Source organism: Pleurodeles waltl, chromosome 2_1, assembly GCF_031143425.1.
Source record: "Pleurodeles waltl isolate 20211129_DDA chromosome 2_1, aPleWal1.hap1.20221129, whole genome shotgun sequence".
NCBI lineage: Eukaryota > Metazoa > Chordata > Amphibia > Caudata > Salamandridae > Pleurodeles > Pleurodeles waltl.
The window spans coordinates 895,108,745-895,125,601 of record NC_090438.1 but is presented as its reverse complement, the minus strand read 5'-3'; the positions used below and the strand labels follow the sequence as shown (position 1 = coordinate 895,125,601).

General features: G+C 42.5%; 1 long non-coding RNA gene across 1 annotated transcript in view; it reads left to right on the top strand.

Moving 5' to 3' along the window:
* The window catches only part of LOC138269759 (uncharacterized), a 78,581-nt gene that overhangs the window by 57,565 nt on the left and 4,159 nt on the right, over positions 1–16,857 (top strand). The window contains exon 2 of the long non-coding RNA XR_011200242.1: positions 496–588. This is a non-coding gene — a long non-coding RNA (uncharacterized lncRNA). The remainder of the gene's footprint in view (positions 1–495; positions 589–16,857) is intronic.

Sequence of the window (16,857 nt, the reverse complement as noted above, 5' to 3'; positions counted from 1 at the left end):
GGGAGTATCGGGGTAGTTTTTAACGGTGGGGGGGTCGGGTACTTCTGTTTTTAGGGTGGGGGTGTATAGGCTTGTGTGATAAAGGCATACGTGGAAACAATGCACCTTTGGTTGCAACACGTTGACACTAAAAATATTGATTTATGGATGTACCAGTAAATCTGTTATTTAATTTAGCCTCTCGTTAATTTTTAAAATACGTATGCTTATGATATGATTTGATTCCAGCGTATGCTATCAAGAACTCCCAAGGTTTTGTGAGCCCGTCCTAGGATAAATGTTGATGTATGCCATGATATGTGAATGAGGATTTTTATCTTAAAATCCTTGTTTGCTTTGGGTGATTTTCCTAGAGCCTAACATTAATTCAAATTAAACTAAAATGTATTCATTTGTGACTTGCTGGCTCACTTTGTGTGTCCAGATTGCAACGTTAGGAAGGATGGACCAGCGGTGTTTGCATTTCTTTCTCCCTGCTCTCTCCTTTTTGCACAGGTTGGGTTTGGAATCTTATCAAGACAGGTTATAAGGAGCCTCATCCATGGAAGTCAAGACTGGGTTGGCTAGGATATTCAGCTCCAATTTCAGGTTTGTTCCTACAATACTCTTGCAACAGCTGCACTGTTTTAGGGAGGGTGTGCCAAAGGAGAAAGGGGTGACTAAAATTATATGTGCCCATTGTATGTAAATGTGAGCAACATTTTTTTTGCACAATTGTCTACAATCAGGAGTGTATTTTTAAGGGGCATGTGGAGTGTCACACCCTTGAATAAATGTAATTCTCGCGTCAGTAGTCCGGTCTAAGGGCTCCGAGTTGGATGCTGCAGTTCCTATGCTGGGATTCATCAGCAGTTATGGCACAAGTTCTCGTGTGTTAATCTAAACCTTAAAAGTATTTGCTAAGACCAACCCATCCTCCTCCCTCTCAAATACAACAGACCCTAAGAGACTGGAGAGTCTATGCAAATGTCCTGCGGTTTCAAAGTTATCAAACGCAACCATACCAGCCACGAAATCTCTTTGCATTTGGACATGCCGCAATAAAGTACATAGAGGCTCCTGAACTGAGCATTAACTTTTTATTAGGATGCAAGACACATACACAGATTAGGGAGAAGACATGAGTGTATTGAATTCTACATTACATAATACGCTGTTACTCTCTGGTGGTTCCTCGTGCCCTTCTGGTACCTGGAATCCTGTATGCACTACAAGTCAGTGTGTTAATGTTTAGTTGTTTATGTTAAACAAACAATAAAACCATTGTTAAACCAAGCCTTGACAAACCTTATTAGTCTGGCAATTCACATAACTACAGTAACTCGGGTATTTTCTAGATTACTTTCATGAGTCAGAGTAACACCTTGAAACCTTTAACAAGGCTGTAGACCTTCAAAACCTTACTAGATGTCCATCCCAAGTCAAAAACATCTACTTAACAAATATAAAACAAAGTTAAAATAACTCAAGTTGGTACTAAATGTCCCTCTTGAATCAGAATCTGCTCCTTCAAATGTTCTTCACAAAACTGGTGGTGTGTGGCCTCAACATAAAAATGTACATATACACTTTTGCTACTCTAATGAATTGAGCTTACTTTGCAAAGAATGAACAAAAATGGCAATACTGGTATATGCTGAAGAATCAATATTACAACTTTCAATTCATGTTTTGATTTTTATGGAGCAATTGGGACCACAACCTATCGCATGTAGGTACTAGCAGTCACTGGTTAAGGTCTATTCTTAGCAAACTGTTTTTGATTGGCACTATAGTTGTATGCCAGTAAAATAGTTACTGCCTTCTGCTATGGGCTTTGGTAGGCAGAAGGAAAATGCAAACCAAGAGATAAAGGTATCTGGTCAAAGGAATGGAGGGGGAAAGATGATTGAATGAATGAAGGAATGGGGAGAAAAGAAGGGAAATCCATGAGGAAGAAATGAAGAGAATATGAAAAAGGAAATAAAGAAAGAATTAAATGAAGCAATGAGAAAAGGATGATGGGTAGAAGGAGGATGAATTGTCACAAATGTAGACACAAACGAAGAAAGAAACAAAGACTGACAGGACAAGGAGATGAAAGAAATCAAGAAGGAAATTATGAACGCATGCTAGAAACAAAGCATGGAAACAGGTAAAAATAGAAAAGGAATGATGAAATTAAAGTTTGAAGAAGCAAATAAACAAAAGAAGAGAGGATGAAAGGAAGTAAGAAAGGAAGAAAAAAGAAATAGAAAGGGGCAACATATAATAGGGCAGAGGAGGGGAAGGAAGAAGAAATATAAAATGAAAAGGAGACAAAAGAAAACGAGAAAATGAAAAAGCTAACAAGAAAATGAAAGTAAGGGATGCAAAATGAACAAGACTGAGAAACCAACAAAGATTAATTGAAAGAAAAAGAGAAAAGTTAAGAGTTTGAAGAAAAAAGTGTGAGAATCCAGAAAAAGAACAAAAGAAATAGCAGCAAGAAGAAAAAGAGAAAGAGAAAAGAAAGATATAGCGAGAGTAAGAAAGAAGAGAGGAAGAACAATTATACTGACCATCTCTCGTTTAACGGTGACTTCCTAGGCATTTCTTCAGGCTTCTTGGCATTATCTAGGTCAGCTCATGTCATCGATGCAATATGGTATCGAATGGCCTCTGATTCTGGCAATAGGTATGCGCCTGTTACATTTAGGGGACCGCTAGCATGTGGCGTGCAGCACCAGACTGTATTTGCAGTAAGTTGTCTTGTGAGACAGATTTTACCGATGTGGGCAATTAAACATTTGCGTGTTTGGTGTGAATGTCCATTTGGAGACTAAACCTGTGAGTTTTTTGAAACAGGAAATCTGCCAGTTGGGTGACTGGAAGTTATTTTTTTAAATATGTACTGGTTTTTCTCTGGAGGGGTTTACTTTCTGTTCCTATAGCTGACACTTGAAAACAAAACGTGTTTTTTTCAGAAAATATGACACTGAAGTTTGGGGACAGCATTTTCTGAACGATCGAAGTGAATATTCATGTTGAATTGCAGGCAATTAATACCTATGCTGTCCCTGATGTGAGAGGCCTTTTGCTGCTAACTTAATGTACACTTTAGGTGTAGACATTGCCTAATCTATATTGATAATTATTTTATGACATTATAATTTTCCCACTCCAAAATCATTCGCACTCACAGTATATCACGTGAAAGCCTAATTTCAAAGATAACACGTTGAAAGGAGGTGGAAGGGGGAAGGTTGTACTGAAAAAAATAAAGTATTCCGAATACTTTGGCCTGACTATCGGCTGACAAGAATATCATATCCCTATATAGTTTACAACATTATTGGCCCATTGGAGTAAATAATAGAAACTCTACCCCCAATGGAGAGATATTTTTTGTAAACGGTACTGAACCACAATGATTGCTTAAGATAATATTTTAGTTATTGGTGTTGAGACATACAACCGGCATATACAATGTTGCATACGTGTCACTCTACATACACAAGTTACTGAAACCAACTCTAAATTTTGTTGCTTTTGATAGAGCGTTCCGACCTAATAAATTACCTGTATCTGAACGCTCTTAGGCCGATGAATCTTTTGACCAAGTGGGGCTCTCCTCACCCGAGAGTAATCAATTCGATCAAATCAATAATCAATAACGAACATAAGCAATGCCCTGATCAACATAACACTTCACAATTAATCCAGAATACATTTCGACGAAACCATGACCTTTCGGTCATGAATAATCACACCAGTTTATTGCAAAGTTAGTGAATTTATTTCCCTATATTAACAAAGCTAGCACAATATAAACATGTCTCAACACCAAATGATATATGTAAATGAACATTAATAGCTGTCCATAACGACGAAACAGATTCAATCTATGCAGCATTTGAATAACAATGCATTCAATAATAGCAATGCAAATCACTAAAACTATAATCTGTAATGAGCTAATAGCATACATTGGTCAGCATAACAAGGTCTCAAATTGCATCGTGCGACAGATGAATCCTCATCTATCCTCAAATTAGCATCGGCATGTGGGACTTCATGCAAAAACAATTTAGCAACATTAATTTGGAAAACTCCTAACTAGGGCTCTTATCAAAAATCAGCAGTTAGTTACCTAAAAAGAACACAATGCAATTGTACAATTTCCTTTCATATTTACCAAATCCAATCAGCATTCAAGGAAGTCTTCGTCTCACAGGTACCAGTTTCGATCAGCATGGGACGGGGCAAAGGGGCAGGGTGGACGGGGCAATTGCCTCTCAGCGGCAAAAGGACAAAACTATTACTTCATGCAAAGGGACGAATCAAAGTTAAAGTCTCTAGGGCGAGAATTACTTAAAGTCTCTTTCTCTCGATTAGAGAAAGCATCAAAGTCTCTTTCAAAATGGCGTCGCAGCAAAGTGGGTCATAATGGCTGCAATGTCCTGCAAAATGGCGGGTATGGGCGATGTCCAATAATAGCCGCTTTCCTCTCGTGCACCTGGTTTAAATAGACAACAGTTCAAATCCAGTAGGGTCTTCCATTGGAGGGTTCATAGGTTGGCTTCAAATTGTCCAATCAAAAACTACAGTTCACAAGCTTCTACCTAAGCATACATTATCCTTGGAGTCGGGAACGTAAGTTGCAACATATTTTACCAATTAACTCACTTTCAGAGCGTCCATTGTCTGCACCTGCAGATTGACCTTGGAGCAAAGAAGAAGATGCCAGGCTGGCACGAAACCTTAAAGATAAGCATGTGAACGATCCCACTGGAAAAGTACAGCTTCAAGCAAGAATACACTTTTATTAGCACGTTGGAAAAATACGAGCATCTAAATCGTGAGACAGGCAACTAGGCCAAAGCCTCTACTAAAGTTATGCTAAGCTAAAACATTTCTAACAAGCAAATCATAGCACACGTTTACGATTATGTCAGATTCGGACAATTCTAATACATCACGTTATATAAAGCACGCTTATAAATGTTGGCAAACTACTCTGAGGGCACATTTGTCCCCGTACAATCTTTATTAGTTTGGTTAAAGTCACACTTGATTATTGCAATACTACGTTTAAGCGCTAATAAATGTAAAACCTTCATTTCTGCGTCATCAATCCCTCCTCTGATGACTACTTGTCATCACACAAAACTATTCCCACAAATTTTATTCCATTAAAATTCTGTCAGTTCTCTTTGCCTTTTAGTTCCCCTTGTTCTTGCTTTGTATTCTTCTGCCATTCTTTTCATCATTTTCTCTTCCTTCCTTCTTTTAATTCTTGCCATGATCATTATTATTCCTCTTTTTATTCCCCAAATTCCAAAAATACAAATCAGTACTATTAATATTCCCTGTATTATTTTTAGTAATATTCCATTCCAAATGCCACCAAGCCAATTTCCCACTGAAGCAATTCCCTTTCCAACCTTCTCCCACACTCCTGGTTCTTTCAATTCCTTCAAGTCTGCACTCTCTTTTGTTAGATTTGCAAGCATAGTTTTAATTTTCACTGTTGTCTGGAATATACGTACAACAGTGACGCGCACCAAGCATTTTGCAAACGCCGCCATCCTTTGCTAAAAGAATGTCTAAGGCAAGCCTGTTTTGAAGAGTCATAGCTCTTTCTGCTGCAAGTTCAGCATCTATCAGGATTATAGCACCTGAAAACTTTGTCAACATGTTATCCACTATAGTAGACAACTTTCTTATTTTGATGGAATTCAACACAACTCCCAATGAAGGAATCATGGCTCCAAATATATCTCCTACCACATCAGCTGCGGTCTCTCTTTTCTGGATACGATGAGATCCAGGCGTCTTTGGAATTACCGATAGGTCATCCAGTTGATAAACCTTTGGGAACACTATACCCAAATAACATCTCCCCCACCATCCCTTTGGAAGACGATAATAGGCATTATGCCCACAAATGGAATATACACCCGGTATGACAGGGTCAAGTCCGTTCAGCATGAATGTCCATTTGGCCTTAAAGATAAACGTATGTTTACATTCACTCGCTCCTACAAAAATGTTGTCATAGTAAGATTCACCTCGATATATACAAAACTTCCCTACATGCCAAGCATCTAAAGCTATTCTCCCTTGTGTTTTTATTGCGGCAAAATCATAATGATCTACTGAAGTCCTCTTACTTAGCTCTTTTTCTAATTTCGCATTCATTTGTGCCCTTCTATCATCTGTGCGATCTAAAAAGCTTATTTCTACTGCAGTGAGCGAGCAGGTAAGATTTTCCCTATGAGCGTGAGCTGTTTCAAAAGGTTGCATTGGCTCGAAAAATTCCCTCATTATTTTAGCATCCCAATCTTTAGCAATCTGGCTTAGCTGCGTGATTATAGGAACATATGCAAAAGTAACATCATAATTTGAGTAAAAATACTGTATGTTGGTTTGACCATAAAATCTAGAAGTTACTATACTACATGTAATCCCATATGTAAGAGGCATGTGATGATAAGTCACCCCTTCCTTTACCGATGTCGGTATCTGTGTACACACATAACAATCTTTCGCATCCATAGTCTCAACATATTCTGTTAGCAAGCGATAGAAAACATTATACGAAAGCTCCTTCTTATCATGCAAGTGTCTCTCATCTAATTCTAGTCTTTTCAATGCAGTTAGTTCAGTGACAGCAATAGGAACAGAAGTAGAAGCATCAATTTTCTCATTCTCACCCTTACCATGCATTCCAAGCACTATTGCCATTATTATTAGTACACATGCAGTTATCAAGCCTATACACACATATTTACAATATTTCATTCTACTGTTTTGTGTCATGATCTGTATAGAATCAGAGAGCTAGAAGCACCTATAAAAGAAACTATTTAGCAATCCAGTTACAAAGCTGAACGAGCGCAATGCAATGTTCACACAGTTTTCTTCAGGAGGCCAAGTCACTTATCGGTTAGCAGCATTTGTCCCAATTCGGCAATGACTCAGTCTTTTTTTTTTCTTTTCAAAGTTCAATAACTCACTCTCTCTTTTTTTTTTTTCAGTTAGCAACGTCGTCTCAAATCGGGTTTTAGAGTCAATCAGGTTTTCAAAGTCTTATCAAGTTAGCAAATGTCTCATCCGGTTTAGCAATGTCTCAGCTGGTTGTGTCACGTTATATTATATCAAGAAATGTCATTTACCAGTTTTTCAATCAACAGTGTCCATAAAACTTTTCTTTTCTATTGGTATCTCTTCTTCTTCGTTCTCGAGGCTAAGAGATACAAATTCATCAGTCCAATCGTCATTGACTACATATGCCCATTCTGGACCGGAATATCTCCTGTTTGGTATCCTTTTCCTTTTCAATTTCGCCTCTCTCTTTGATTCTGCCTCACTGGTACTTTCCTCTTTGGCAAAGTCTTTTTCTTCACTTGTTGTTGGTAACACGACAGACACTTCCTTTCTTTTCTCTTTCACTTTTGGCCCTTCACTGTCATTCAACTTTTCTCTAGTCTTTACTTTTACTGGTGATATACTTGGTCTTTTCTTTGCACTGTGTCCACTTGATGGACCTGCGATCTCCCCTGATGAAGTTTGAACAGTTTCGTTCTGTTCTGCCTTGTCCCCTCCTCCTGGGGAGTCAATCACGTTTTCCTTTTCTTTCTCTGTACCGTCTGCTTCTGGGAAAGCCCTCCTCTGATCAGGCTCTCCTGCTTCTTCACCTCTTTCGAGCCCTTTGTCACCGCTACTTTCGTCAGGCTCTTTGTCACTTTCAGCTGCTTCAGGCTCTTGGTTACCTTCAGCTGCTTCAGGCTCTTTGTTACCTTCAGCTGCTTCAGGCTCTTTGTTGCCTTCAGCTTCTTCGTCACTGTCTGAGGTTTCTCCTTGGTCTTCCCCAAGTGAATCAGTTGCTTCGTCCTCAGAGAATATCTCTCTCTCCTCTATTTCTGCCTGTTCGCTTCTAGTTCTGTTTTGCTCTGTCTCAGCGCTTTGCACTTTGTTATCAGGAACTGGCAGTTTCAGCGCTTCAACTTCCTCATCTGTGGGACACAACACTTTCTTTGTATGACTGGCGTGAATCCAGTTGGGAACTCCCGCACACTTCACAGCGGTAGTGGTCGTCAGGATCACTTGGAAAGGGCCTTTCCAACGGGGTTCCAGACACGACCTCCTCACGTGCTTCTTTACCACGACCCAGTCACCTGCTTTCAGTGTGTGTCCTGGACCTTGGATCGGTGGAAAGGTGGTTGCTTCCACCTGGTGAGAAAAAGAGCGAACCACGTCAGCCAGACCTTTGCAGTAGTCTAACACCATATCATCTGTAATATTCAAAAGCGCGTTTGCGGGAACTGCAGGAAGTCTCATGGCCCTGCCCATGAGAATTTCGTGCGGGGACAATCCAGTCTTTCTGTCAGGGGTGTTTCTCATTGACATTAACACCAAAGGCAATGCGTCAGGCCATTTCAAATTTGTCGATGCACATATTTTCGCCATTCTTGATTTCAGTGTACCATTCATTTGTTCCACCAGTCCTGATGCTTCAGGGCGATAGCTACAATGCAGTTTTTGCTCAATGTTCAGCGCTGCGCAAAGTAACTTTATCACATCGTTATTGAAGTGACTTCCCCTATCTGATTCTAAAGAGATCGGGAATCCGAAACGTGGTATCAACTCCCTCAACAATAGTTTTGCAACTGTAAGGCTGTCATTTCTACGTGTGGGGTATGCCTCAATCCAGTGACTAAAAATGCACACAATCACCAACACATACTTCAGACCTCCATGCACAGGCATCTCAATAAAGTCCATCTGCATTCGGCTGAACGGGCCACCGGCCCTGCCAATGTGGCTCACGTTCACAACTGTTCCCTTCCCTGGGTTCATCTGTTGACAAATGACACATCGGTGGCAGACTGCTTCTGCAACTTGACGAAATCTGGGGTTAAACCAATCAGTTTTGAACAATCTTATCATGGCATCTCTCCCTAGGTGAGCCTGCCCATGATAGAACCGCGCAAGCTGCGATAAGAGACAATTTGGTAAGACAAATTTTCCCTCACTAGAAACCCATATCTCATCTGGTCTCTTTGTGCATTGTGCCTTAATCCAGGAAACTCTTTCATCCTCCCTGACGCTATTCTGTAATGTTTTTAGTTCATCCATTGTATCCACGACCTTCAAGGCAAAAGCTTCAGCTGGTTCGAGCTCTGGCTCATTTATCGAATTCCATTCATCCCTGAGCAATATACAGTTCAAGGCACAAAATCTTGCGACTTGATCTGCATATGCATTTCCCAGGGAAACATAGTCCTGTCCTTTTGTATGAGCACTACACTTTACCACTGCAATTTCGGCTGGCATTTGAATGGCATGTAACAATTCCCTTATTCTCTCCCCGTTTTTCACTGGGGACCCTGAAGAAGTCAGGAAACCTCTCTGTGACCATAGTTGCCCAAAGTCGTGCACAATTCCAAACCCATACTGACTATCAGTGTAAATGGTAACCTTCATCAATGCAGACAGTTGACATGCTCTTGTAAGGGCTACAAGCTCTGCTACTTGTGCGGAATAGACTCCTTGAAGCCAGGACGCTTCCAAGACACCTGTGACAGTACATACAGCATATCCTGCTTTCAATATTCCCAATGCATCTCTTAAACATGACCCATCAACAAAAACAATTTGGTCATTTTCATCAAGCTTAGTATCCTTGATGTCAGGTCGAGGTTTTGTGCAAAATTCAGTCACCTGAAGGCAGTCATGCTCGACGTCTTCAGCGTTCTCAACTTCAGCATTTTCACCAGGAAGCAAGGTTGCTGGATTCAACGTAGTGCACCTTTTCAGCTGCACATTCGGTGAGCCCAGAATTATTGTTTCATACCTTGTGAGTCTTGCTCCAGTCATGTGTTGCGTTCGGGAGCGGGTCAAAAGTATCTCAACTGAGTGAGGGACCATGACTGTTACTGGATGTCCCATCACTATTCCTTCACTCTGAGTGAGGCTGATACCAACTGCTGCTACAGCGCGCAAACACCCAGGAAGTGCTGCTGCGACCGGATCCAAAGTAGCTGAAAAATACGCTACTGGTCTGTTTATGCCACCATGGGCTTGAGTCAAGACAGACAGAGAACATGCATCACGTTCATGACAAAACAATGTGAAAGGCTTTGTGTAATCAGGCATACCTAAAGCTGGAGCCCTGCACATGCATTCTTTTAATTCAATAAAAGCATCCATCTCATCTCCTTTCAGCTCAATTTCATCCAAAGCATCCTTCTGGGTCAGTTTCAGTAAAGGCTTTGCTAGAGTTGAGAAGTTGGGAATCCACTGGCGACAGTAGCTCACCATCCCCAAAAACTTCCTCACCTCCCTCCTCGTCTTTGGTGGACTCATTTGAAGTACACTTGTTATTCTTTCCTTCATTATTCTCCGTGACCCTTTCTCTATTTGGTGACCCAAGTAATTCACTTTCTTCTGACAGAACTGCAACTTTGAAGGAGACACCTTGTGTCCATTCCTTCCCAAATGGTTCAGTAGGGCAATGGTGTCGGCTGTGCAGCCACTTTCTGTCTTAGATGCAATCAGTAAGTCATCGATGTACTGTACTAGAGTAGACTCGAATGGCAATTCTAACGCTTCCAAGTCTTTCTTTAGAATCTGGTTGAAAATTGACGGTGAATCGGAAAACCCTTGAGGAATTCGACACCAACTGTAAACTCTGTCTAAGAATTTGAAACAAAAGAGAAATTGGCTGTCCTCGTGAAGAGGCACCGAAAAGAATGCTTGTGACAAGTCGATGACCGAGAACCACTCGGCATCGCAAGGGATTTGAAACATTATCACAGCTGGATTCGGTACTACGGGGCAGCATTTGATCACAATGTCATTTATTTTCCTCAAGTCCTGCACTATTCGGACCTTTCCACTCGGCTTTATTAGTCCCATGATTGGTAAATTACATGGACTGCTTAACACTTCTTTCAGTACTCCCTGTTTTACAAACTCGTCAATGAGTTGGGCGACTTTCATGAGGGTGTCTTGTGCCATGTGGTATTGTGGGGTCTGGGGAAAGGTTGCATTGGGTTTTACTGTCACTTTCACTGGTTCCACTCCTTTCACCAATCCCACCTCTTTTCCTGTCATATCCCACACTTCTTTTCCGACTGTTTCCCGTAATTCAGCTGGAATATCTTCTTCAGTTATCATCGGAAGAAGGTTAATCAGAGGATGTTTTTCATCGACAATTTCCATCTCATCCCCTTCTACACTGTCCTCTTCTTCCCCATCACTGCTCGTCTGAATTCTGATTCCATCGTACGAACACATAATCGAACATCCCAATTTGCACAATAGGTCTCTCCCTAACAGTGCTATTGGGCTTGAGTCACATACCACAAAATTATGTACCCCTTGATAGTTACCAATGCTGACTGGTACTGGATCTGTGATTGGGTTTGTCAGGTACCTGTTTGCTACTCCCACTACCTGAACTGTTCTCCCTGAGAGTGGCAAATTTGGTACTTCAATGCTCCTAACAGTTGAACGTGTGGCTCCTGTGTCAACCAAGAATGAAACTCGATGACCCATGACTCTTCCCTCTACATATGGACCCTTTTGATCAACTTCCAAGGATGCTGCAAGCACACAATTTCCTTCCTCATCTGAACTTTCACTCTCCCATGCATCGTTTATTCCATTCTCACTGTGTAATGGGAACTGTTGTACTGTGCCATTTGTACTCATCACCTGACTCGAGACCTGTGGAGGAAGCATCACTTGCTGCTGACCCATTGGTGCCAAAGGTATTTGCATTTGCTGATTAGGTATCATTGGTAACTGCTTTTGCATTGGCTGCATTTGCGTCATCTGCATACGGGGCATCTGCATCTGCTGCGGCTGCATAGGCTGTAATCCCTGCAGCTGATTTATGGTCTGAAAATTTGGGTTTGGACCTCTCATTTTCGGTCCCCTCATTGTCTGGAATGCATTGACATCATTGTTCTGCTGACCAACACCTGCACCTTCCTGCACCACCATCGGGCACTCGCGTTTCCAATGTCCGACGATTCCGCACACGTGACACGGCATCACCTTTTTCATTGCCTGCACACCATTCGGAACCACAACAGTGTTCAAATCCGGACCATTACTCCCAAAACCTCCTCTGCCTCTGCCTCTCGCCTGTGGCTGAAACACCATATTTCCCTGCGGTTGCGGCTGCGGTATCTGCTGTTGGAACCCTTGCAACCCTTGCAAACCTTGCAGACCTGTCTGAGCTGCTTTAAGTTGCATCACCATCACTTTCTCTTTCAACCTTTTCTGTTTCACCTCAATTTCGTCGCTACAGTATTTCGCATAATTCAACACCTCATCAATCGGTTTCGACTGCCAACAAATCAAATGCGACTTTATCATCTGACTTATCTCTGGTCTCAGCCCTTCCACAAATCTGAACACAAAATGTAGCATGTCCTTCGCCTCTATTGTTTCCGTGCCACTGTAGTTCTTAAACGCCTTCAACAACCTCTCGTAGTAACTATGAATCGACTCTTTAGCCTCTTGGGCAGTTCGATCAATCTTCTGCCAATCCACATTTTTCGCGGCAACCTTCGTCTTCAAATGCTCAATCACCTTATAGTACAAGCTCATCACCATAGGTGCTGGTGCACCCGTATCCCTGTCTCTCTCTGGTTCACTTGTCGGCCAACCTACAGCCCTTTTGCAGTCTTCCCACAAATCTGCCGGAACCACAATCTCAAAGAGGGTGTTCAGGTCTTCCCAAAGGCATTTTGCAAGCTTTACAAACCTATCAGTCTGTTGATACCATTCAATCGGCTTCTCTCTCAGTTTGGGAAAATCATCCGTAAAAGACTGAATGTCGCTTCTGTGCCACAGTACATGTATTAATTTTCCCCCTGCTGTCTCCCTCATTGGTAACATGGTTATTGCATCACTACTCTGTGGTCTTTTCTCGTTGTGCTCTGGGACACTGTCTTTCTTCTTTTCCTTTTTCTTTGTCCACCTGCTTTCCCATTTGTCTAAGCACCTCCACACTTGTGCACTCTGCAGCAATTCTCTAAGGAGCGTTTTCATGCCTGCTGACCTCATGTGTTCAAAGTCTGTGGACCTGAAATCCAATCTATAGCTCCTGCTCAAGTGTTTTGTCTTGTCTATCTCAATCCCGTTTTTGTCAGCTATTTCTTGCAAGCTTCCATGTACCTTGTTCACTTCTCTCGTAATCCTGGGACATAGATACCTCAGCTCTTCTTCCGAGTAGGACTCTAACCTATTCACACCCATAGTCCCTTCCACCAATTCTTCTGCTTCCATGTTCAACCTGATCCTATTCAGATAGTCCTCTTCTCCCTTCCCACTGGCTGAGCTTTGTGTGGAATTTAGACTGTTGAACCACTGTGTCAGCTGTTGCGCATTCAGCCCCATCAGTGTAGCATTCACATCGACTGCCATCGATGGTTGCGGCAACTTTTCAGTGTGCGATGATAGCGGTATCATCAATGGGGGACTCGACCTCACCACTGTTGACTGAGCACATATGGGACTAAACTCCATCAAGGACCCAGATCCAATTGGCTGAGCCGCTATCGGAGTTATCTCTGGAGTGTGTTCTATGCACCTCCTTTCCGTCCCATTCTGCACCATTGATCCTTGACCGCTCATACCTGAGTTAGGCTGAACGTACAAAGGTACCGGTGGACCTACAGTAATGGGTAGGGATATCGCATCTGGGTTCTGTCCATTCCCTATGTTCTGAGGCATGTTCATTCCTACACTATGGGTCATCATTGCCGGCATGCCCGTCTGACTCCCTGTCATCTGAGCATGTGCGGTTCCCCCCTGCATCTGCTTTTGAGGCATCAAAAACTGAGTTGATTCAGCTTGTGCCAATGTTGGGTTGCGACCATTCTGTACTCCCATCACGTTTGGATCTAGAATCATTCCCGTACCATTGTCACTGCTGTAGTACCTTGGGACCTGCGGCTGATAATTTTCTGCTGCTTTCAATGTAGGCACATCTGGATATATTCTCCTGACCTGCGGTATCTGCGGGGTGAACAGTAAACTCTGGTCCTTAGATCCCGATGGCGCTTCTGAACTCTGAGTTTCATTATTCTGTACCGGTGCCGGAGGGGCAGAACTGGTACTTGGACCTTGTCCATTCTCTGCATAAGGCGGTGGACGGTCGTTCAGCAATTGCATGATGAACTCCTCATCATCGGACTCGTCCTCCCTATCTTTGGAACACCTCCTGTTTGTCTTACAGGTAGCTTTCTTGCCTGTCGCCTCCTCTTCCTTAGTAATTGCGGGAAACAATTTTATCCCCTGCAATATATCTGACCTCCACACCTTCTGTGCATTGTCCCACCTAGCGTCCGCTAGTGTCTTTTCTGCCTTTCTTATCCTGGTCTCGAACTTCTTTTGCTGTTGCTGTCTAGCCATTAGTTCCCAAATCGCTAGAGCCTCAAACTGTGCTGGCCTTGGAGGTACCTTCATGTCGTACATCGCGAATTCTCTAGAATCCTTATATTGAATGTCCCATGGATCGGGAACGCTACGCTCCCATGTTTCTCTGTCAGCTTGTGCCATTGCTTTAACCAAAGGCACAGAGCTACCCCCCTTTCCTCCATTACAATGTAAGCTGGTGTACCTTCGGGTGGCGTCTCCTCTCCTACGCTCGCTTTAATGTAAGACTCCCCCTTCATCGCGCTCTTTAATGCTTTAAAAAATTTCATTTTCTCGTCTTTTATTTCCCAAAATTTGTAATCAGTAGGTGACTTTAATTCCCAGAATACTCTTCGCTTGCCTTTCCCCTTCCAATCGAGTCCCACGGACTGCGTCCAATCCGTGCGCGACCCTTCTCTGCAACCAACCTATCCCAGCGCGGCTCCTAGTGACGTCACACTCACACACACTGCGGCTGACAAAGCCTCGCGGCTTGTCCTCCTTCACTCAGCTCCTCTCGTAACAACTTCTAGCATGTATCGCGAGCAACCAAAATAATAATAAAACAGATCTGTCGGTTTACTACAGGAAGGGTAACACAATTGCTTCAGGACCTTAGGGATTTTTCGCTAGCCTCGGCAGTTATTCCATCTTTCTCGGTCCCCACTTTCGCAAGCAAATCTGACCCGCAGACCTACTCTCAACTTGTCAATGATCTATTCTAGTGCACTTAGAATTTGTCAAAGCCCGAAGTCGAAGTTTCTTTCACTCCCTTAACACACGTACCGACTAGTTGACCACGCCCGATCAACCTACTAAACCGCCCAGACCACAACATAAAACAAGTGTCTCATACACTTTTCATCATACTCCGGAGTCTCTTGACCTCGCAGGGCCCGTCTCAACAACAGCAACCACGTGGACCTTTTTCTGCACAAAGCGCCACACGCACATGAAGTTCGACGACTTCCCTACTCTCACACTCGGAGTCGCACCTCCGCTATTTTCTATGAAGTTCGACGACTTCTCTACTCCTACACCCGGAGTCGCACCTCCGCTATTCTCTAAAATCCTCGCAACCTTTTCACACAATCTGCGGCAATAAGCTATGCAAGCGCAAAATTCTAACTTCACTCATACCATCACTAGTACCGCCAACGCCGATTCCACACCTCCATTCTCTCCATTCGCAAGCTCCGAGATCCCGGGAAAGTCGCGGGGGACTTAGCCCATCATCATTCTCTCAATCTGTTTTACCCAAGAAAATCTAATTCAACTTCTCGAGTGGGGTCTCAAAGAGCGTAACCGTTAATTCAACACCATATACCTCTCGAATGGGGTCCCAAAGGGCGAAACCGTTAATTCAACACCATATACTTTAAGAGTGAGGGGTCCCAAAAGGGCGTAACCGTTAATTCAACACCATATACTTTAAGAGTGAGGGGTCCCAAAGGGCGTAACCGTCCTCTGCTACCATCTACTGATAGAGCGTTCCGACCTAATAAATTACCTGTATCTGAACGCTCTTAGGCCGATGAATCTTTTGACCAAGTGGGGCTCTCCTCACCCGAGAGTAATCAATTAGATCAAATCAATAATCAATAACGAACATAAGCAATGCCCTGATCAACATAACACTTCACAATGAATCCAGAATACATTTCGACGAAACCATGACCTTTCGGTCATGAATAATCACACCAGTTTATTGCAAAGTTAGTGAATTTATTTCCCTATATTAACAAAGCTAGCACAATATAAACATGTCTCAACACCAAATGATATATGTAAATGAACATTAATAGCTGTCCATAACGACGAAACAGATTCAATCTATGCAGCATTTGAATAACAATGCATTCAATAATAGCAATGCAAATCACTAAAACTATAATCTGTAATGAGCTAATAGCATACATTGGTCAGCATAACAAGGTCTCAAATTGCATCGTGCGACAGATGAATCCTCATCTATCCTCAAATTAGCATCGGCATGTGGGACTTCATGCAAAAACAATTTAGCAACATTAATTTGGGAAAACTCCTAACTAGGGCTCTTATCAAAAATCAGCAGTTGGTTACCTAAAAAGAACACAATGCAATTGTACAATTTCCTTTCATATTTACCAAATCCAATCAGCATTCAAGGAAGTCTTCGTCTCACAGGTACCAGTTTCGATCAGCATGGGACGGGGCAAAGGGGCAGGGTGGACGGGGCAATTGCCTCTCAGCGGCAAAAGGACAAAACTATTACTTCATGCAAAGGGACGAATCAAAGTTAAAGTCTTTAGGGCGAGAATTACTTAAAGTCTCTTTCTCTCGATTAGAGAAAGCATCAAAGTCTCTTTCAAAATGGCGTCGCAGCAAAGTGGGTCATAATGGCTGCAATGTCCTGCAAAATGGCGGGTATGGGCGATGTCCAATAATAGCCGCTTTCCTCTCGTGCACCTGGTTTAA